Source organism: Leptodactylus fuscus, chromosome 3, assembly GCF_031893055.1.
Source record: "Leptodactylus fuscus isolate aLepFus1 chromosome 3, aLepFus1.hap2, whole genome shotgun sequence".
Lineage (NCBI taxonomy): Eukaryota > Metazoa > Chordata > Amphibia > Anura > Leptodactylidae > Leptodactylus > Leptodactylus fuscus.
Window position 1 is genome coordinate 244,088,031 of NC_134267.1, and position 23,413 is coordinate 244,111,443.

The 23,413-nt window shown below is 47.6% G+C and overlaps 1 protein-coding gene across 1 annotated transcript in view; it reads left to right on the plus strand.

Annotated features, from left to right (window-relative positions):
• LOC142198416 (uncharacterized) overlaps positions 1-23,413 on the plus strand; it is a 357,171-nt gene that overhangs the window by 6,094 nt on the left and 327,664 nt on the right. The gene's annotated exons all lie outside the window — the stretch shown is intronic.

The window sequence follows — 23,413 nt, forward strand, 5'->3', positions numbered from 1 at the left end:
CATACCTGACTAATGCAGCATTTCCCAAAGGCGCACGGACCTTCATTTTACCTGTGATTTCCGTTCTCAGAACAAGATTCAGGGGCAGCGATGAGTTGGTGTGACAGCTGGGAGCCTAGGGAAGGCTACATAGTCTGTAATACAGAGGTCTCAACCACACAGCCCACAACCCGGTCCTAAAGCTTTGGGATTTTGTAGGCCACTGGCTCAGGGCAGCTTATCTATAGTTAGTCACTTTTCCCCACCGGACACCTCCTTCTCTTTGCACGGCTGTGATGTATGTGTGCCCAGATCAGGGGAAGAGAGCGCAACTGGGAGAATCGAGGTTAATGGTGGGGGCCAATAAGCTATGTTGGGCCACTGATGGGGGACATCAATCAGTTAAGGATAGGGACAGTGCTGGGGGGGGGGGGGCATTGAACTGTATGGGGCCACTACTGGGGAGACTTTAAGCTGTATGGGATCATTGGTGGGGTAAGTTTGAGACTTCTACTGCAATTGTAGTTTAGGACTATTGCAATGCATTAGTTAGGAAGACCCCTTGGGTTCAAGACGTTTGGGGGGGTTCTAAACATAAAAGATAAAGAAACTATAAATCGTATTGTAAGCCCTGGAGAGCTGCCCCCTTCTAGCCTCAAAGCTCTATGGATTTCCCCACCTTCTTCCTCCTCAGTAGTGTAACAGACCCACTTCTCGTCAAACTAAAAAGTGACAGGCGCCCCGCCCCTTTTTATGTAACCACACCCCTTTTATTATATGACCACGCCCCCTTTTATATGCTTATTTTGACGTCACTACGGCCATTTTATAATTAACACCCCCCCCTTTATTATTATGATGCTCCGCCCCTTTTTATATAAGCTCTCCTTTTGTGCTGGCATAAATGATATTTCTTTGATAGAAAGGAATATTGTTCATTTCAGCGCAAAAGTGCCCGCCCCCTTTTTATATATGCTTCTCCTTTTGCACTGGCATGAATGATATTTCTTTAATATTAAAGGAATATCACTCATTCCATCGCAAAAGTGTCTATAGTTTTATTTAAGATAAATAATATACCTATTTATTGTTGGTGTAACCAGCTATGTACTTCAGCACCGCGGCGCGGCGGTGTGAGTCAAGCTCCTACACATCCACCCCAGAAGACGGCAAGACATATTGTGACATGGCCGTACAAAGTTCCCCTAATACAACTACGGGCCGGGCTTCTGCGCAAGCGTGTAGCGCAAAAACATGTCTTGACATGTAGAGGACCTGACCACAATGAGCGATTGGCATGACCGCACATGTCTTTTCAGCAGAACTTACGGTACGTTCTGCGTACGAGCAAAAACCACAAACACACAGCATTTATTTTAAAAAATATATAATAATTTTATTCAGAATACCAAAAACACAGGAAATATTATTATTACAATGTTACCACACTGCTGTAATAGTGGACAAGTTCTCACTGTAGGTAATAAAGTCGCATGGGGCCGAGGCTGTGGGTGATGAGGGGAAAATGTGGGTTCTGGACCGAGGTAGTTCTGAAGTTGAGGGGTGAGTCAAATTCATTTTTAAACGGTCCAGATTTTCCCTTCTGGTCGGATTACCCACCACACTGGAGGGGACATTTAATTCGGCCATCGAGCTGAAAAATACGTCCCAGCCGGGAGGCGTATTCTTTTTCACCAAGCTGTGACTCTGCGTGGCGTGTTTAATGAGATCCAACATATTAGATCCGGGGATCGGTTCCCCTCTGTAAATAAATTCACCTTTGTCATTCCAGGCTGTGACATCAGATTTCTGATCCATTTTGCTCAGTATAATTTCTGCGCTCCTTTTAAAGCGCGGGCTGACACTGTCCACAATTTCACGGATTGAAGCATTTTTATCAGGTAGTGTATTTGACAATTGCTGGTGGTCGGTAAGAGGCGGCGCAATAAGGTTCAGACTAGATAACTCGGTCGTCTCCTGTTTTACAAGATTCAAGTACCTCGCTAGCACCTCTGTGTATCTCTTAATTTTCACATCATCAGGGAGATCTCTACGCTGTAAAATGTTGTTAAGCTCCTCCTCCGGAGTATGCAGGGTATTTTGGCGCATAGTGGGTGCTGGTGTAATAGTCTGTTTTAGTTTGTTAAGTTCACTTTTAGGAACCAGGTACATTTTCTCTGCGTGTTCCATTACTTATTAGCAATAAGTCCAGCTATTAGCGGTATAGCAAAACTCAGCAGAGGTCCTATAAATCTGCCGCACTGGTTCACTATGCGCTTCTTTTTCTTTGCGTCTATATATTTATTCCCCAGCTGTCTTATAGACTTACGCCATTTCTTGAGTATATTCTTCTCTCTCTTTTAGAGGAATTCTACCTTTCAAAATATTTAAAGCAATTTCACCTATGGCCATTATTAAATCTACTGGCATTGCGTAAAATTGATGTCCTGAGCGGCGGGGGTGCCTTCACCAGAGTTTTTAAGAGGTGCCAGTTACGGCGTATTCTCTCAGACATCTTGTCGATACTATGCGCAGGACATAGAATGTGACTAGACCTCTAAGTTTTTGTCTTATTAACCTTTGATTTTCTTTTGAACATAGGCAACTGGTAAATCTGGTGGAAACAAACCCGCTCTTAATCGCATATCCTCAGGAGTAGAACCTCTTAAGTCTACTAACAAATAACCGTAAGGGTTACGTGTCGCGTCTTCAAAAGCTTCTAAAAAGAAGCGTGTTTTCCCCGGGTACATCTGCCGTGCTAGTGTCATAACTTGTAATTTATCACGAGGATTATTAAAGAGAACCATGTACTTTGTGTTTAAAGCTATTGTTCTACTCTTTTTACCCTGACAAAATATGTTCTGAACTAAATAGAAAATGCTCAGATTTCTGTGATGTACGTACTTGGTGAAAGCCTTCTCTATCTCGCCATTCTGGCTAGCGCTCTCCATGAGATCATCAACAATTGTCAAATTTACCTTGTCAGGGGGAAAAAGTTCGTCGTCTATAAAAGTTGCCGGTAGACCTTCAATAAAACGTATGTTAGGAATGGTGCGAGACAGATCATCGTATAATTTTTGCCAACATGCATAAAACCAGACAATATTTTCGGGTTTGTGTGATAAATGAGTGTCAGTGTTATGTAACAATTGTTTTACAAAATAGCTTTTCCCTGAATTACTTGGTCCCGCTAAAATGCATGAGAAAAGGGTGCTGTAATCGAGGATCCATAATAATGATAGCGGCGTCCAAAATGTTCCCAATTATATTCTAGGGCAAACCGGTATTCTAATCGGCGCAACCGCCGTAAACTGCGCTGTAGACGCCCTATTTCTTCTCTTGATCCACGGCCATGTATTTCAATGTTCATGTGTCTCACAAGAGCGTTCCACAAATCTAGTAAAAACACATGAAAAAAATGGAGTGGGGTAATGTAACAAGACTAATACCCGAAAGGCAGTGTTGTAAAATCATCGAGCATATGACGTTTTGTGTAAACACATCTCTGTGTTTTACTCAGAGGCCGAGTCTCAATACACCAGTATTTCTTATTACGAACAATGCCAGGCTGTTGAACAAATAACGATTTCTGGGTGTGAGCGTCTGAATTGCGGGGGTAGTCCAAAACTAAATCTTTTAAACTGTCAAAATTAATAACCTGGCTATTGGCGACATTCAGTGTTATCCCCTTAACTTTCAAGACAGTCTTACCAGTGTTCAGTTTGTAGCCGTATGTTTTTGGGCCTGCAGATACAAACTCAGTTATGTAGGAGTCATCGGGTATTTCACTGGTCAATTCACCCAGATAGTCGCCTAAAGGCGGACACCACTCACCATCACGATGGATGAAGATGACAGAGTCTGTGTCGTGGTAGAGACACCGTTCCTGCAGTCTGTCCAGTAACTTGTACAGTTCAAGTCTGGCATAAGCGGTAGTAAAGCAAGCTATAAAGATGTTTGTGTTTCTGTTGACCGTGTAGTGATCTTTTACATATTTCCAATTGACAGTGGCCGTTTCATCGTCTATGAAATTGAGCTCTGAGACTTCATAGTAGGGGAGGAAGACATAATTGAAGAGCTCGTCAGGGTCTGTGACCAAACTAGTTGTTGGTAAATTTGATTTTTGACCAAACTTGCCCCATAACGAATTTAGAAAAAGTTTGGAGATTTGTCTTTTTGCGGGGTTTACTTCAATTTCATCAGGTCTTAATCGTACACCTTCTTTTTCATAAAAGTCAGCTACGTATTGAGCCTTCTTTTCATCATCCGTGCATCTGCTAGGGTAACCCGAGGCCTTCTGTTTATCCCTGAGATGTAATTTAATGTATTTAGCAAATAATTTGTCACTTGAACGAGCAACATCCCACACCTCATAGACCTCTGCTGTTCTATACCCCTTTTCAATGGCCATTTCTAACTCTATGGTGCACCATGTCCCTGTGAGAGCTCGTTCCTCCTCAGTATGCGTGCAGGGGTCCGTCTGAGAGTTTGCAGCGCATGTATAACACAGAGGGAACATTAATTTTTTGTTAAGCTTCACAGGCAATACTGGAAAGAACAGATCGCGTGGAGGGTATACCTTAACTCTGGCAATGTCAAAGTATTGTTTCAGATGTCCGAAATTCTCATAAATGATCTTGGGGTGACCTACAGGATATCTTTTTGTTTTGTTGACAAAGGGGTAGAGGCTTGTGAAATCAAAGTACTTAATGGTCTCACCCTCAGACAGCTTGTGATATAACTTAATCGCATTAGTTCTACCGCCATAAAGGGCATCACGCGGCTCTAGAGGCTCGGGGAATTGCATCTCATCAAGAAAGGCACGGACACCCGCATCTTTTTCAACCATCTCTTTCCACTCATGTTCCCATAATTCACGTACTTTGAAACCACAGCTATGGAGGTAGCGTCTTTTACGCTGAGAACTGTAGTACAACTGACCAAAAGTGGTGTTAGTGACCGTATTCACATCTTCATCATTATAGCAGACACGACAACCGTGATAAAAACAACCCTGAAATTCAAATGCTGTCTCCTGGCCATCAACATTAGCATAACCGTCTAAAAAATATTTCCCCACTTTCTTTTCACCACCTCTCAAAGCGTGTTGTATCTCAATATTCTCACTGCGTGCTACATACATGAGCCACTGTATAGCAGGTGTTGAATAACGCTTTTTTGTCTTGTTGTAATTGTCAGCGGGCACAATAGCTATACGCCTTTTTGGCAAGAATTTAAACCTGTACATAGACATGCACACAGACGCCAAAGTAGTAAGCTGAAATGGATCAATATATACAGTTACCACAATATTCGCCCGCTGTTCCGGACAGTATCTGACAACCTCTTTCTCTGTCATTTCAATAACGTGATCCCTATACCGGATATGACACTCAGGCCATTCAATTGTTTTCATTGACACATAAGGTCACATTAGATACCAGGTTTCTCAAACCCTTAACTTTAAGATGTATTATCTAATGTCACATAAGGTTACGTTAGATAACAGAGCCTCCCGGCTGGGACGTATTTTTCAGCTCGATGGCCGAATTAAATATGGGTAATCCGAATGAATTTGACTCATCCCTCAACTTCAGAACTACCTCGGTCCAGAACCCACATTTTCCCCTCATCACCCACAGCCTCGGCCCCATGCGACTTTATTACCTACAGTGAGAACTTGTCCACTATTACAGCAGCGTGGTTAACATTGTAATAATAATATTTCCTGTGTTTTTGGTATTCTGAATAAAATTATTATATATTTTTAAAAATAAATGCTGTGTGTTTGTGGTTTTTGCTCGTACACAGAACGTACCGTAAGTTCTGCTGAAAAGACATGTGCGGTCATGCCAATCGCTCATTGTGGCCAGGTCCTCTACATGTCAAGACATGTTTTTGCGCTACACGCTTGCGCAGAAGCCCGGCCCGTAGTTGTATTAGGGGAACTTTGTACGGCCATGTCACAATATGTCTTGCCGTCTTCTGGGGTGGATGTGTACGAGCTTGACTCACACCGCCGCGCCGCAGTGCTGAACTACATAGCGGGTTACACCAACAATAAATAGGTATATTATTTATCTTAAATAAAACTATAGACACTTTTGCGATGGACTGAGTGATATTCCTTTAATATTAAAGAAATATCATTCATGCCAGTGCAAAAGGAGAAGCATATATAAAAAGGGGGCGGGCACTTTTGCGCTGAAATGAACGATATTCCTTTCTATCAAAGAAATATCATTTATGCTAGCGCAAAAGGAGAGCTTATATAAAAAGGGGCGGAGCATCATATTAATAAAAGGGGGGGGTTAATTATAAAATGGCCGTAGTGACGTCAAAATAATCATATAAAAGGGGGCGTGGTCATATAATAAAAGGGGTGTGGTTACATAAAAAAGGGGTGGGGCACCTGCCACTTTTTAGTTTGACGAGAAGTGGGTCTGTTACACTACTCTTCCTCCATTCCTTCCCTTCCCTCTTTGTGTTGTGTCTATTGCTTTTGTTTGTCCTTTTTCGCTTGCACCCCCAGGTTTATTCCCCGGGGTAAGCTTTTGGTATGATCGGCTTGTTTGAACACATAGATTTTACTTTGCTTTTTCTTTATATTTGTGAGGAACTGTATAATCTGTAACTTATATAAAAAAAAATAATAATAATTAAAAAATTTCCCATATGGTGAATGTTGTCATGTTATTCTCTGTTTCCCCCTCCATAAAAATATAATAATAGGTGACCAATCAGTAGCCATTCCTCCACATGGTATACGTAACTAACATGTACACGTTCCTGCAATCAACACAGAAACAAGATGGATCTGAGCTAAAGCAGAACTTCATGTCTTCTTATACCCAAAGAAGTGGCCGGACAGATATGAAGAAGCAATTGTAATATCCAATGACGATTTTGCAAAAAGGTAAATTCCATCACACCACATGAAGTAATGTCAGCTGAAATCATCGTGTTACGTGACAAGGCAAAGTCCCAATGACTCGCTACTATTAATGTTATCTGAAGTGTATGAATAGAAGTTTATGGCTTTATTATGATCTGGTTTATTATGGGGTGCGGCATTCTGTCTGTAAATATTCTGATGGGCCAAACTGAGAGATGCGGCTACAAGCTTAGGTATTATTGAAAGAATGGATACACATATAGGAAATATATATATGAATGTATTCATTTCCCTATCATGATGATTTCTTTTTTATTTAAAAATCACATGACCATGGTCGAGTTTTATCCACTAGAAGTAACAGAATGAATGACAGCAAGCCGAGATCTAGGAAACCGTGAGGAAGTGATACAGAAAGTCTATTGGAAAATTGTATATCTTTTTATTGTACATTTGTTTGTCAATGTTGGTCTGAAAGTGGCCGACCCCTTTAATGATCATCAGAGGGAAAGAAACCATTTTAACCCTTTCAGACACTTTTAACCTTTCAAATCAGATGTGTCATTATATGTGCAATAATTTTGAAATGCTTCTTTATCTACTGTATGTGGATATAAGACTATGACATTATGATTTAGTTTTGTGATATGTTTTGACCAATAATTTCAGAATATGTTTATAAAAAGTTACAAAGTTTACGGGGAAAAAAAAAATTGGAAACTTAGCAAATTTCAAAATTAAAATCTTTCTGCTTGTAAGAGGGATCGTCCCACCATGCGGAATAGGTGAGGGATCGTCCCACCATGCGGAATAGATGAGGGATCGTCCCACCATGCGGAATAGATGAGGGATCGTCCCACCATGCGGTATAGGTGAGGGATCGGCCCACCATGCGGTATAGGTGAGGGATCGTCCCACCATGCGGAATAGGTGAGGGATAGTCATGTCATGTGGAATAGGTGAGGGATCGTCCCACCGTGCGGAATAGCTGAGGGATCGTCCCACCGTGCGGAATAGCTGAGAGATCGTCCCACCGTGCGGTATAGGTGAGGGATCGTCCCACCGTGCGGTATAGGTGTGGAATCGTCCCACCGTGCGGTATAGGTGTGGGATCGTCCCACCGTGCAGTATAGGTGAGGGATCGTCCCACCATGCGGAATAGGTGAGGGATCGTCCCACCATGCGGAATAGGTGAAGGATCGTCCCACCATGCGGAATAGGTGAGGGACCGTCCCACCATGCGGAATAGGTGAAGGATCGTCCCACCATGCGGAATAGGTGAGGGACCGTCCCACCATGCGGTATAGGTGAGGGACCGTCCCACCATGCGGTATAGGTGAGGGATCGTCACGTCATGCGGAATAGATGAGGGATCATCCCACCATGCGGAATAGGAGAGGGATCGTCCCACCATGCGGAATAGGTGAAGGACTGTCCCACCATGCGGAATAGGTGAGGGATCGTCCCACCATGCGGAATAGGTGAAGGACCGTCCCACCATGCGGTATAGGTGAGGGATCGTCCCACCATGCGGAATAGGTGAGGGATCGTCCCACCATGCGGTATAGGTGAGGGATCGTCCCACCATGCGGAATAGGAGAGGGATCGTCCCACCATGCGGAATAGGTGAGTGATCGTCCCACCATGCGGAATAGGAGAGGGATCGTCCCACCATGCGGTATAGGTGAGGGATCGTCCCACCGTGCGGTATAGGTGAGGGATCGTCCCACCGTGCGGTATAGGTGTGGGATCGTCCCACCGTGCGATATAGGTGAGGGATCGTCCCACCGTGCGGTATAGGTGTGGGATGGTCCCACCTTGCGGTATAGGTGAGGGATCGTCCCACCATGCGGAATAGGTGAGGGATCGTCCCACCATGCGGTATAGGTGAGGGATCGTCCCACCGTGCGGTATAGGTGAGGGATCGTCCCACCGTGCGGTATAGGTGAGGGATCGTCCCACCGTGCGGTATAGGTGAGGGACCGTCCCACCGTGCGGTATAGGTGAGGGATCGTCCCACCGTGCGGTATAGGTGAGGGATCGTCCCACCGTGCGGTATAGGTGAGGGATCGTCCCACCGTGCGGTATAGGTGAGGGATCGTCCCACCGTGCGGTATAGGTGAGGGATCGTCCCACCGTGCGGTATAGGTGAGGGATAACTTTTCACATGTCTATTTTCTATTGGCATCATTTTTGGCTTTTAATTTTTTAATATTTTTAACAAATGTCCAAAACCTGTTCTGTCCAGTTCTGGGGGCCTAAACATAAGAAATCCTTTCGCCAGAAGAAAACAGGAAGAGAGGACGTTCCTGAAGAAGATAGAGGCGCGCTGGAGAGTTCTCTCAAAGAATTGGGGATGCCTCAGTGCTGTTTGAGCGCTGGGGCCTGCCGCCAGTGTTGCAAGAGAACTCATTTGCATATTGGTGAAAACGGGATTTATACCGAAGGTCGGTGCGATGAAGACATCTAAGTGTAGGAGAAGAATAGTGTCACGGAGCAAAGGTATACGTCTTCCTCCGGATGGTCTTTTGAATCAACACGGACGCAAGAGGTCGGGAGACAACAGCAATTTATTGTAATCCACAAAGTTAGTAGCCGGCGGCGGTCACATCAACCGTAATAACAATAAGTCCACAGAAGTCACAATCCAATGATAGCTTTGGTTCCTTGGTCCTGTAACTAAATCCTGGCTCTCTGCAGAGCTGTGCACAGGCCGGCTAACACATACTAACTCCAGCTACATCTATATACTAAGACTGTTACTTCCTATATCTGTGGGTGGGAAGGGCTGAGTCACAGATCCTTCCCCCCTCACCTATACCAAGGAGAGCAGACTCCCTGTCTACTATGGACAATGCACCATCCAACATCTTCTTGGAGACACCGATCAGATTATCTCCACCCATTGTCCTCACTGGTCCTCACTAGTTAGAGGTATTTGCATACAATGTGCTAACACACTAGACCCTAATCAGCCAACTACACATTGATGTATATAACAGGTTAGAGAATACATTCCACATGAAATATATATTACACATTGCCTATAGTATAGACTCTAACCATCCCGTGACAACCCCTCCCCCTCTCAAAACATGTGCATGACACAATTGGCCTACACAGGTAAATTGGGGAATGCACATCAGTCTCTATAGCTCATATGTCCTCCTGCCGGGGTAACCCATCCGCGTTCAGGTGTTGGTTCCCTCGGCGGTACTGAATGGTAAAGTTGTAGGGTTGAAGGGCTGGCATCTGGCAGAAAATCCGGTCGATCCATGTTGGCGTCTCTCTGAGCTTGGCTTCGGGTCACTGCTCCCACAAAGTGGCACTGTAGATTTCCAACATCGTTGCCTAACAGAACATCGGCCGGCAGCCCGCTCATCACACCAATTGTGCATCGTTTTGGTCCATAACCATAGTCGAGTTCCACGGTAGCTTTAGGAATACGTTTCCGAGTACCTCCTGCCAACTCGATAGAAAGGCCAGGGCCCTCCTCTAGGGCCTCGGGTCGAACCACTCGGGGGTCCGCTACCGTTAGGAAAGCTCCCGAGTCCCGGAATCCAACAACTGTTCGGCCATCCAGTAGGACCTCCTGCAAGTGCTTCCGCTGAAGGTTTGCGGGATGTGTGGCGGAAGGCTGAATCCCATAGACCCCTGGAGGTGGAACAGATGGGTCATTCATGGAGTCATCTGGAAATGGGGCCAAACTTTCTGTCCTAGGGGTGGTTCCCAGGTAGTGAATAGGCCGGGATGCCACGGTGGCCCGTGCCCCCATGTTAACAGGGCAACTAGCTTGCAAATGTCCAGGCCGCCCGCACCCAAAACATCTGCGCTCTAGAGTTCTTCCAGTAGGTCGTTGTCTAGGGACAGGGTTGTTCATAGCTGGAGGCCGATGGGCTGGGGCAGGGGTAGAGGGGGAATTGTAATCCTGAGGCCGGGTACGAAAGGTGGGTGGCTGGATGAAGGGTGTCCGGCGGACTGTGGTAGTTTTCCGCTCCTCTGCAAATAACCTCTTCCACTGCGGCTTGATGGTCAGGCCCTCATCTGCAAGGGAAGCAGCTTGCTCCACTGTGGCTGGGTTCCGTTCCAGCACCCACTCACGAATCTCAGCGGGGCACTGGGAAAAGAACTGTTCCTTAAGTATGACTTGGAGGATCTTATCGACTGTGACAGCCTCCTCTCCTTCTAGCCAGCGCTTGCATGCTTGCTTCAACTTGTGGGCGAACATGTGGAAGGAGCTTCCCCCATTGTAAGACAAAGAGCGGAACTGAACTCGGTAGGTCTCTGGAGTGACTGCATAATACTTCTGCACCGCTCTTTTAATGGCCTCATAGTCCCGCTGATCACTAGGGTCCATGGCTCTGAGAACTTCCGCAGCCCCATCTCGTAGGTGCCCCACCAGATACCGGACCCAATCCTTCTCTGGGACTTCCATCAGGTGGCACTGGTGTTCGAAGTCCTGAAAATATCCATCAACATCCCCAGCCGCTTCATCAAAGGTCTTGAAGTGTTTATGGGAGACATATGGTGGTTCTCTCACTGTTGGGCTGGGGGTCGACGTTTGATTATAATTCCGCGTAGTTATCTCAGCCATTCGCATTTCATGCGCCATTCTTTCCTTTTCATGCGCCATTCTCTGCTCCTCCTTCTCCGTTTCCTGAGCCCTCTGTAATGCTCTACTCCTTTGCTCTGCAGTTGCTCCTAGCCCCAGCACTGCCAATTCCTCCTCATACAAAACAACCCATCTGCTCTTTTGGGTCTGTACCTGCCACTCCCGTATCTCTACTGTCTCCTGGGGGCAGCCCTCCTCATGGTCGCTTTGCAGGGTCATCTCCTCCAGTGCCTCGATCAGTTGATCTTTCGTTCTTCCCTGGTAACTCAGGTTTAGTTCCCGGGCCCTTACTTGTAGACTTGCCATAGTCCAGTTCCTGTATTCTGAGGTTGTGGCTCCATTAATCGCTGGGCTGCTGTAGTCCATCTCGCTGTCCGCTGTTGATCCCACCGCTGCCAACCAGTTGTCACGGAGCGAAGGTATACGTCTTCCTCCGGATGGTCTTTTGAATCAACACGAACGCAAGAGGTTGGGAGACAACAGCAATTTATTGTAATCCACAAAGTTAGTAGCCGGCGGCGGTCACATCAACCGTAATAACAATAAGTCCACAGAAGTCACAATCCAATGATAGCTTTGGCTCCTTGGTCCTGTAACTAAATCCTGGCTCTCTGCAGAGCTGTGCACAGGCCGGCTAACCCATACTAACTGCTAGCTACATACTATATACTAAGACTGTTACACCTATATCTGTGGGTGGGAAGGGCTGAGTCACAGATCCTTCCCCCCTCACCTATACCAAGGAGAGCAGACTCCCTGTCTCTTTTGAACAATGCACAGTCCAACATCTTCTTGGAGACACTGATCAGATTATCTCCACCCATTGTCCTCACTAGTTAGAGGTATTTGCATACAATGTGCTAACACACTAGACCCGAATCAGCCAACTACACATTGATGTATACAACAGGTTAGAGAATACATTCCACATGAAATATATATTACACATTGCCTATAGTATAGACTCTAACCATCCCGTGACAAATAGACTTTCTTAAGGCTATTCTTACGTGTTAGTCACAAAAAATGAGTTTTAATGATAGGATCCCTTTAAGTTTTTGCCAGGGCGCTTCATGGTTACTTGTCATGCACCTGGCTCAGTGTATCTGCTGGAGAGAGGGCACAGTCCAAGTTCCACCGATGATGATGAAGCTACTTCTTGGCTTCTGTAAGGTTTGTCAGAGTTTCAATCACATGGAAGGAAATACAACCGGAAATAGAGACCACGGGTAGGAATTCATCTCTGGGGTTAGATGGTTTTGCTTCTATAAATTTCGCATCAATAGAATTATTAAGAATTTTAGTCACATAAAAACAACAAAAGGGTAACGGCAATGATAAGTGTCCCGTCTGGGGCCCCACGATGACGTGTCACACACCTGGTTTGGTGCATGTGCTGGAGAAAGGGAACAATCCAGGTACAACTAAATCTCTTCAGACGAATACCAAAAAGAAGACAAGCTCCACTTAGGTCACCAACCAGCTGGTCAGAGGCTTCCCAAAAAATTCAACACCGTGCATGGACGGGGCAAACACTGTCAGGCCTCAGACAAAACATCAAGTAAAAAAATATTGGCTATTGGAATTAATCTAAGAACGGATCGGGAACACCTTACCGTGTTGGGTAAAGGAGACCGTGGCGGTCATGTCATGTGCTTACAACCTGTTTATTTGTATACAGCACAAGCCTCTGGTGATTAGTGAGACTCTCGGCATTAGCAGGTTATTACAGACTAAGATCAAACAGTCTCCAAGTCCAGTCTTTCTTCTAGGTGAGGTCACATTTGCACATCGGAGCCTTGTTGGGGCTTCTGAACTCTCTTGTCCATTGCATTTGTCCGGTTTTGGATGGTTTCTGCTCCAATTGTTTTGCATGAGGACTGAATCCCCTCCCAGAGCTGTTGCTTAGATGTGACCGGCCTCCCGCCATCATAGACACTCCTTCTGATGATGCTCCAACTGTGAATCAGTTACATAATTCTTGATTGTGCGATGATCACGATGAAGTGTCTTGGCAATGTTGATTGTAGTCATTCCTTGACCTAAATACTCCACAATTTGTTGCTTCTCAGCAGACGACACCTCCTTTTTCTTTCCCATTTTGGCAGAAAATGTAGGCTGCTTAATAATGTGGGACAGCCTTCTTAACTAGTCTTGTCTTTAATTGGACACACCTGCCAAACTAATTAGCACAGGCGTCTGCAATTGCTTTCAGTGATATAAAGAGCCCTGACACACATCACCAACAATGAGATTACCTGACAAACAAAAACACTCTCACCTTATCACTCCGAAAGACGTCTGCATAATAATGTGGAACACGGTGTAAGCTGAGAAGAGAAGATACTATGTGGTAAAGGGAAAGAAATATTTTTTCCCACAAAAGTGTTATTTTCCAGTCATTTTGTTCTGTGCCCTTGAACATGAAAAAAACAAATCACACAATGGTCACCCTATTTCTCTTGTGTTCAGCAATATCCCCATTATGGCCTTAAAGGGATCCTTAAGAAAGGCTATTCGTCTCCTACCTTTAGATGTCTTCTCCGCGCTGCTGATTGGTATATAATCTGTTTTTCGTTGGTATGTAAATGAGTTCTTTTGCAGCACTGGGGGCGGGCCCCAGTGCTCAAACAGCACTGGGAGTGTCCCCAATGCTGCGAGAGAACTCTCCAGTGCTGCCTCCATCTTCTTCAGGAACGGGTCTTCTTCGCGTCTTCTTCTGGGAGTTGGCTTCAAACTTTTAGACTTCGGGCCTAGGGCAAAGCCGACTGCGCGTACCCGCCGGCCACAAGAAAATGGCTGCTTACACAGTATTGTGAGGCCTAGAAGTTTCAAGCCACCGCTGGAAGAAGACGCGATGAAGACCCCTTCCTGAAGAAGATGGAGGCGGCACTGGAGAGTTCTTTCACAGCATTGGGTATGCCCCCAGTGCTGTTTGAGCTCTAGGGCCCGCCCCCAGTGCTGAGAGCCAACTCATTTACATACCGACGAAAACCGGATTATATACTGAACGGCGGCGCAGAGAAGACATCTAAAGGTAGGAGATGAATAGACGTTCTTAAGGCTATTCCTACGTGGTAGTGAGAAAAAATTAAGTTTTAATGATAGGATCCCTTTAATCTTATGTTTATACACATGGCAGGGTTTATACAATGAAGCAGCACCCAGTGGGTTTCGGAACACAAATTTTGCTTAAAATGTTAGCAGGGAAAGCTCTTGGTATATCTGCAGTTTAGCTCCATCAAAGTCCCTGAGCCTCCCGGCTTTATTCATGATTAGTGTAGATTCGAATACCTCGTTCCATAGGAATGCGTGTAAGCGGCCGGCACTTAACCCCTTGCTGTTCGGCCGCTTACATGCATTCCTATGAGAGGGAGGTATTCTAAACTATTCATCGAATACTATTTGCCCATCTCTATTCATGATGGCCTCTTTCAGAGTAAAGTCATGGACACAACAAATGACATCTCTAGTGCACTGGCGGAAAGGAGGAACCTTTTGGGGCAGAGAACAGTGGGCCCTACCCAGTATGATCTTGTGGGATAGAAGCGACTGAAGAATGGAATTAAAGATGGCCTCTGCTGTAACAAAAAGCTCCTCATCATGGGTGGCTTCCAGAAGGCCCTTGATTGATATGTTGTTGCACCTACCCCTATTATCAAGGTCCTCTAGATGTTTCTGCATATCCCTCAGTGCCACAGATAGAGCCACAGCAGTATCACGGAGACACGTAACATAAGTTCTGGTGTAGTTGTGGTCATCCTCTAAGGTTTCCACTCTGGTGGTTATGGGGAGCAGGACGCTATACATCGCAGACCGGGCCGCCGATAGGGCAGTACTACTGGTACTGGCGTCAGGGGCCCGGCCAAATTGAAAAATGGGGGGGGGGCCCGGTTTTGGCCCGCCACCGTGTGCCGGCCCCCTGGCGCCCGTAGCAGTCATTGTGTATGTCCTATTTCAACTCAGATCTGCATCCAGAGGACGCAGATCTGAGTTGAAGACATACGCGGCTGAAGCAAGGAGCTGACACAGGTCAGCTTCTCGCTTCGCCGCTGCGCCCCTCTCTCCTTGACACATATGCAGCTGAAGCGAGGAGCTGACATGTGTCAGCTCCTCGCTTCGCCGCCGCTGCTACTGGCTTGTAGATGCGATGTGATCACATCACGTCTAAAAGCCAGTAGCCGGCGGCAGCGGCGAAGCGAGGAGCTGACACAGGTCAGCTCCTCGCTTCAGCCATCGCATCTACAAGCCAGTAGCCGGCGGCGAAGCGAGGAGCTGACACAGGTCAGCTCCTTGCTTCGCCGCTGCGCGCCTCTCTCGCTGTCACATATGCGGCTGAAGCGAGGAGCTGACCTGTGTCAGCTCCTCGCTTCGCCGCCTCCGCTACTGCCTTGTAGACGCGATGTGATGACGTCACATCGCGTCTATAACTGTGCGCCAGTGAGAGAGAGGCGCGCAGAGAGCTGCGAGGGAACGAAGGAGAAGGTAAGTGTAATGTGGAACGTGAAACTGGGGGCAGAGAGAGGACAGCATGACACTGGGGGCAGAGATGGAGAGGACATGAATATGGGAGCAGAGATGGAGAGGACGACATGACAATGGGGGCAGAGATGGAGGGGACATGAATATGGGGGCAGAGATGGAGGGGACATGAATATGGGGCAGAGATGGAGGGGACATGAATATGGGGGCAGAGATGGAGGGGACATGAATATGGGGGCAGAGATGGAGAGGACATGAATATGGGGGCAGAGATGGAGGGGACATGAATATGGGGGCAGAGATGGAGGGGACATGAATCTGGGGGTAGAGATGGAGGGGACATGAAACTGGGGCCAGAGATGGAGGGGGGGAACATGAAACTGGGGGCAGAAATGGATGGGCGGACATGAATCTGGGGGCAGAGATTGGGTGGGAGACATGAAACTGGGTGCAGATGAAGGGTGTATATGAAGCTGGGGGAGAGATAGAGGGGGGACATATAATGTATGGGTGACTGTAGGAGGATTATACTGTGTGCGGGCACATGAAAAATTAATGAGAATGGGTGGAGTCAACATAACGGTGGGTGGGGCTAAATTTTGTCCCTCTTTTGGTTCTTCAAAAGTTGGGAGGTATGGGAACAGGGGGCAGTGGAAAGATGTTAGAAGGTGGACGGGGGGGGAGGGGGATTGTTGGGGCATCGGGTGTGCGGCACTGCGGAGAGGGAACTGGGGCAATAATATATAATATATAAGTTTTTAGCTGGAGAATAATAATGATGTAGGCGGCCATGTTACTAGCATAGCAGCCTGTTTGGGGGTGGGACTTTCACTTTAAAGGAGTATTCACGTTGCGTTTTTGGCCTCCCTTGCCGGGATACGTTGGTAACCAGTCACAATCAGCTCCCCACTTATCCCTGCACGGAGAACTGCAGGCCCCCCCCTTTTTTTTAATGGCCAGTTCTTTGTGCAGGGATAAGTTGACAGCTGATTCTGACTGGTTACCAACGTATCCCGGCAAGGGAGGCCAAAAACGCAATGTGAATAAGCCCTGAGGATTTATTAGGAGGCTCTTATAGATGGTGTGGGCTCTCTATAGGCGCGGTCACACGTAGCAGATTATACCTGCAAATAGAATCTGATGAAGCCTTGTAATGCTGCTAAATAAAGGGAAATGTAATACAGAATTGGTATGTCGCAAAATAAGGTCGTTTTAAAATGGCGGAAGCCGGGGTGGGGGTGGGGGGCAGACACTTAGGCTGTATGGGGCCCCAAAATTCCTGATGGCGGCCCTGATCGCAGAGATCTCTGCTTGGCACACCTCACCTACTTCAAAGACTATATGGAAAGGCCCAAACCTGGACCCAACAGGGAACCAAGTAACAGGAATCGCGCTTCCACCACAATGGAATTATTTTTATCGGCTTTTATTTGGCAAGACAATACTACGCGTTTTGGGCTTCGCACAGCCCTTTTTCAAGTGTAGTGTCGTCTTGCCAAATAAAAGCTGATAAAAATAATTCCATTGTGGTGGAAGCGCGATTCCTGTTACTTGGTTCCCTGTTGGGTCCAGGTTTGGGCCTTTCCATATTGCATTATACACCCTGTGATGTTCTGGAATCCTCTGCAGCTGTAAACATCCCCACACAGAGAGGAACCCTCCGCTGATCGCAACGCCTCTAAAAGGATTGTGTAACACACAACTTAGCCAGGTGAGAACCCGTCATATATCAGTTGCCAATATAATTTGGAAATACTACACCATAGGCTGCTCGGTAGGGTTGAGCTGATCTTGAGATTTCAAGATCGATTTTAAAATCCGATTTCTGATCATTTTCCAGCTGATCTCGATCCCGATCTTGATCGTGAAATTTGCTGGATCGCCGATCAGAATCCGATCTTTTCCGATCCCGATCTTCAGCGCCGCACCTCCCATGAGGCGACCTGAAGTGACCACTTCAGGCGGCGCTATGCCAGGGCCTCGGGAGGGCGGCATTTTTGCTGACCTAAGCCAGTCCAGGACAAGCTGTCCTGGACTGGCTTAGCGTCACCGTGTCTGCAGCCCGACACGGGAAGCGAGCGGTGTATTGGGGCGGCACTGCTGGATGCAGAGCTGCTCCAGCGGCCGCCCCTCACACTCAGGCAGAGAGCAGGTCCTCTCCATGCCCCCTTCCACTCGGCCCTGCCCCTTTCTTGTGACCCCGCCCCCTCAGCTCCACCCCTCCTTGGGGGGAGGGGGGCGGCTTTCTGACGCCGCTTCAGGCGGCAGAAAACCCAGGTTCACCCCTGCCGATCTTCAACCCTAGTCAATGCTTCTCTATGGGAAAAGTCACTTTTAGGGTTGAGTCGATCTTGAGATAACCTCCGACCTCGATCCCACTGGAAAAGATCGGGTCAGAATTCTGATCTTTTCCGATCCCAATCGCTCAACCCTACTGCTCGGTGTTCTTTCTTTCTTTTTTTATTTGAGTACTTCAAAGACTAGGGCTTGAAAGTCCCATTTGGAGAGTAGCTAACAGTGTAAGTCCAACCATGACATTGGGGCAGAGGGCAAACAGGAGAACAGTCCTGTGGTAGTAGATCATTAGGCCAGAGGGGCAGGAGCAGTATTTGTGCAGAATATAGGAGGCATCTGGATAGGGGGACCCCCATGTGTCACAGTCCTCTGGATTTAGTGCAGAATCCCCTAAGGCTCCAGGGAAGGAGAGACAGCAGCTGAGGGTGCATGTAGGAGCTGGAGGCCTGGTGCGACATAGAGGGGACAGCAGGGGAGAGCTCATGGAGCCGATGAGGCAGGGCAGACCGAGCTCCGAGATGCCGGCAGTTCCTTGGATGGGGGCATATCAATTATATCGACAGAGGTCCCGCATTTCTCCTTCACAGTTACAGTGTTGTATGGTCAGATCCTCCAACCCCATCTCCAGTGCAGTGATACTACAGCACACGAGGTTCTTGCTTAAGTGAAAACTCTTTATTTACAATACATCAAGTTGTGCGATCCTCCACCCAATGTTTATACAAGACAAAAAATGGCATGTTGCTTGTATGTTTTCCCCGTGTTTGCGTGGATTTCCTCCCATTCTACAAAAAACATACTTAAAGGGATTCTACCACTAAAACTGTTTTTTTTTTTTTTGTGCTTAAGGGCCCCTTCACACGGAGTTTACGCTCCGTGTATTCTGTCTACGCGCCGTGTATTCTGTACATTTTACACGTGTAAAATGTAGTTAGCCATTGAGTTCAATGGCTTTTTCGTATAACGCGCGTCTTCTTGCGCGCACAAAAAGTCATGCATTATACGAACATGCCATTGAACTCAATGGCTAACTACATTTTACATGTGTATTTTTACACGTGTAAAATGTACAGAATACACGGAGCGTAAACTCCATGTGAAGGGGCCCTAAGACGTCGGAATAGCCCTTAGAAAGGCTATTCGTCTCTTACCTTTAGACGTGGTCTCCGAGGTGCTGTTCCTTAGAAATCCTGTTTTTTACCGGTATGCTAATGAGTTATCTGGCAGCAATGGGGTGGGCTCCAGCGCTCAAACAGCGATGGGGGTGTCCCCACTGCTGCCCGAGACCTCTCTCCAGCGACGCCTCCTTCTTCAGCTGCAACTCCGCCTCTTCTGTCTTCCGTCTCGGTCCAACCTCCAACGCCTGCGCAGTATGCTCCTGTGTTAAACTATAAGAGCAAGAGAGGCCTCTGTTGCTTTTGTAGTTCAATACAGGAGCGTACTGCGGCGGCGGCCATTTTTGGGAGGCCGCTCTTGTAGTTCAATTCAGGAGTGTACTGCGCAGGCGTTGGAGGTTGGACCGAGACGAAAGACAGAAGAGGCGGTTGAAGCTGAAGAAGGAGGCGTCGCTGGAGAGAGGTCTTGGGCAGCAGTGGGGACGCCCCCATTGCCGTTTAAGCGCTGGGGCCCGCCTCCATTGCTGCGAGATAACTCATTAGCATACCGGTAAAAACCAGGATTTCTAACGGCGGGCCGGAGACCACGTCTAAAGGTAAGAGACGAATAGCCTTTCTAAAGGCTATTCCAACGTCTTAAGCACAAAAAAAAAACTGTAGTGGTAGAATCCCTTTAAATGAGAAAAAAAAAAAGTACATTGTGATCCCAATATGGGACTCTCTCCAGCTCCTACATGCACCCTCAGCTGCTGTCTCTCCTCCTCTGGAGCTTGAGGGGATTCTGCACTAAATCCAGAGGACTCTGATACGAGGGTCCCTCTGCCCATATACTATCACTACACTACATGATATCACCACAACTGATGGAGGGAGAAGCCTGGACTGGCAAAGAGGCTGTCAGCAGGGCCGCCATCAGGAATTTTGGGGCCCCATACAGCCTAAGTGTCTGCCCCCCACCCCCACCCCGGCTGCCGCCATTTTAAAACGACCTTATTTTGCGTCATACCAATTCTGTATTACATTTCCCTTTATTTAGCAGCATTACAAGGCTTCATCAGATTCTATTTGCAGGTACAATCTGCTACGTGTGACCGCGCCTATAGAGAGTCCACACCATCTATAAGAGCCTCCTAATAAATCCTCAGGGCTTATTCACATTGCGTTTTTGGCCTCCCTTGCCGGGATACGTTGGTAACCAGTCAGAATCAGCTGTCAACTTATCCCTGCACGAAGAACTGGCCATTAAAAAAAAAGGGGGGCCTGCAGTTCTCTGTGCAGGGATAAGTGGGGAGCTGATTGTGACTGGTTACCAACATATCCCGGCAAGAGAGGCCAAAAACGCAATGTGAACATGCCTTTACAGTGAAAGTCCCACCCCCAAACAGGCTGCTATGCTAGTAACATGGCCGCCTACATCATTATTATTCTCCAGCTAATAACTTATATATTATATATTATTGCCCCAGTTCCCTCTCCGCAGCGCCGCACACCAGATGCCCCAACAATCCCCCTCCCATCCACCCTCTAACATCTTTCCATTGCTCCCTGTACCCATACCTCCCAACTTTTGAAGAACCAAAAGAGGGACAAAATGTGCGGCCCCTCCATCTCTGCCCCCATATTCATGTCCCCTCCATCTCTGCCCCCATATTCATGTCCCCTCCATCTCTGCCCCCATATTCATGTCCCCTCCATCTCTGCCCCCATATTCATGTCCCTCCATCTCTGCCCCCATTGTCATGCCGTCCTCTCCATCTCTGCCCCCATATTCATGTCCCCTCTATCTCTGCCCCCATATTCATGTCCCCTCCATCTCTGCCCCCATATTCATGTCCCTCCATCTCTGCCCCCATTGTCATGCCGTCCTCTCCATCTCTGCCCCCATATTCATGTCCCCTCCATCTCTGCCCCCATTGTCATGCCGTCCTCTCCATGTCTGCCCCCATATTCATGTCCCCTCCATCTCTGCCCCCAGATTCATTCCCCTCCATCTCTGCCCCCAGATTCATGTCCCTCCATCTCTGCCCCAGATTCATGTCCCCTCCATCTCTGCCCCCAGTGTCATGCCGTCCTCTCTCTGCCCCCAGTTTCACGTTCCACATTACACTTACCTTCTCCTTCATTCCCTCGCAGCTCTCTGCGCGCCTCTCTCTCACTGGCGCACAGTTATAGACGCGATGTGACGTCATCACATCGCGTCTACAAGGCAGTAGCGGAGGCGGCGAAGCGAGGAGCTGACACAGGTCAGCTCCTCGCTTCAGCCGCATATGTGACAGCGAGAGAGGCGCGCAGCGGCGAAGCAAGGAGCTGACCTGTGTCAGCTCCTCGCTTCGCCGCCGGCTACTGGCTTGTAGACACGATGGCTGAAGCGAGGAGCTGACCTGTGTCAGCTCCTCGCTTCGCCGCTGCCGCCGGCTACTGGCTTTTAGACGTGATGTGATCACATCGCATCTACAAGCCAATAGCAGCGGCGGCGGCGAAGCGAGGAGCTGACACATGTCAGCTCCTCGCTTCAGCTGCATATGTGTCAGGGAGAGAGGCGCGCAGCGGCGAAGCGAGGAGCTGACCTGTGTCAGCTCCTTGCTTCAGCCGCGTATGTTTTCAACTCAGATCTGCGTCCTCTGGATGCAGATCTGAGTTGAAATAGGACATACACAATGACTGCTACGGGTGCCAGGGGGCCGGCACACGGTGGCGGGCCAAAACCGGGCCCCCCCCCATTTTTCAATTTGGCCGGACCCCTGACGCCAGTACCCCTATCGGCGGCCCTGGCTGTCAGGGTCAGATACCTGTCCGGGGTAGCCTGATAGGAATGGTGGATGGACATAGAGATGCCAGGAGGATTCTCCTCATAGGGGTGGCATGGAGAGCAGAGAGGTCCACAACTTGCAGTGTGAAGACATTGCTGGAGAGAAGCCCGTCCCATGCTATCAAGAGCCAGGCCACAACCCCGGGTAGAGCGCTTTTCATAGCTTAACACTCACGTACACGTCTAGGAAGCCTTCGATAGCTCAGCTGGGAGAGCGAAAGACTGTATTCAAAGATGAACAATCCCCAGGTCAGACTGGGACGCAGATTTATCTTCCAACAAGACAATGATCCAAAACATAAAGCAAAATCTACAATGGAACAGTTCCCAAATAATCGTCTCCGGGTGTGAGAACGGCCAAGTCACAGTCCAGACCTGAATCCCATCGAGAATCTGTGGAAAGAGCTGAAGCTGCTGCACAAACGTCTCCATCCAACCTGACTGAGCGCAAGCTGTTCTGCAAGGAAGAAGGGGCGAGACTGATAGAGACAAAGCCCGAGCGACTTGTAATCGCAGCAACAGGGGGCGCTACAAAGTATTAACACAAGGGAGCGCTACAAAGTATTAACACAAGGGGGCGCTACAAAGTATTAACACAAGGGGGAGCTACAAAGTATTAACACAAGAGGGCGCTACAAAGTATTAACACAAGGGGGCGCTACAAAGTATTAACACAAGGGGGCGCTACAAAGTATTAACACAAGGCGGAGCTACAAAGTATTAACACAAGAGGGCGCTACAAAGTATTAACACAAGGGGGCGCTACAAAGTATTAACACAAGGCGGAGCTACAAAGTATTAATACAAGGGGGCGCTACAAAGTATTAACACAAGGCGGAGCTACAAAGTATTAACACAAGGGGGCGCTACAAAGTATTAACACAAGGGGGCGCTACAAAGTATTAACACAAGGGGGCGCTACAAAGTATTAACACAAGGGGGCGCTACAAGGTATTAACAAAAGGGGGCGCTAAAAAGTATTAACACAAGGGGCGCTACAAAGTATTAACACAAGGGGGCGCTACGAAGTATTAACACAAGGGAGCGTTATAAGGTATTAACACAAGGCGGAGCTACAAAGTATTAACACAAGGGACGATACAAAGTATTAACACAAAGGGGAGCTACAAGGTATTAACACAAGGGGGAGCTACAAGGTATTAACAAAAGGGGGCGCTACTAAGTATTAACACAAGGGGGAGCTACAAAGTATTAACACAAGGGGG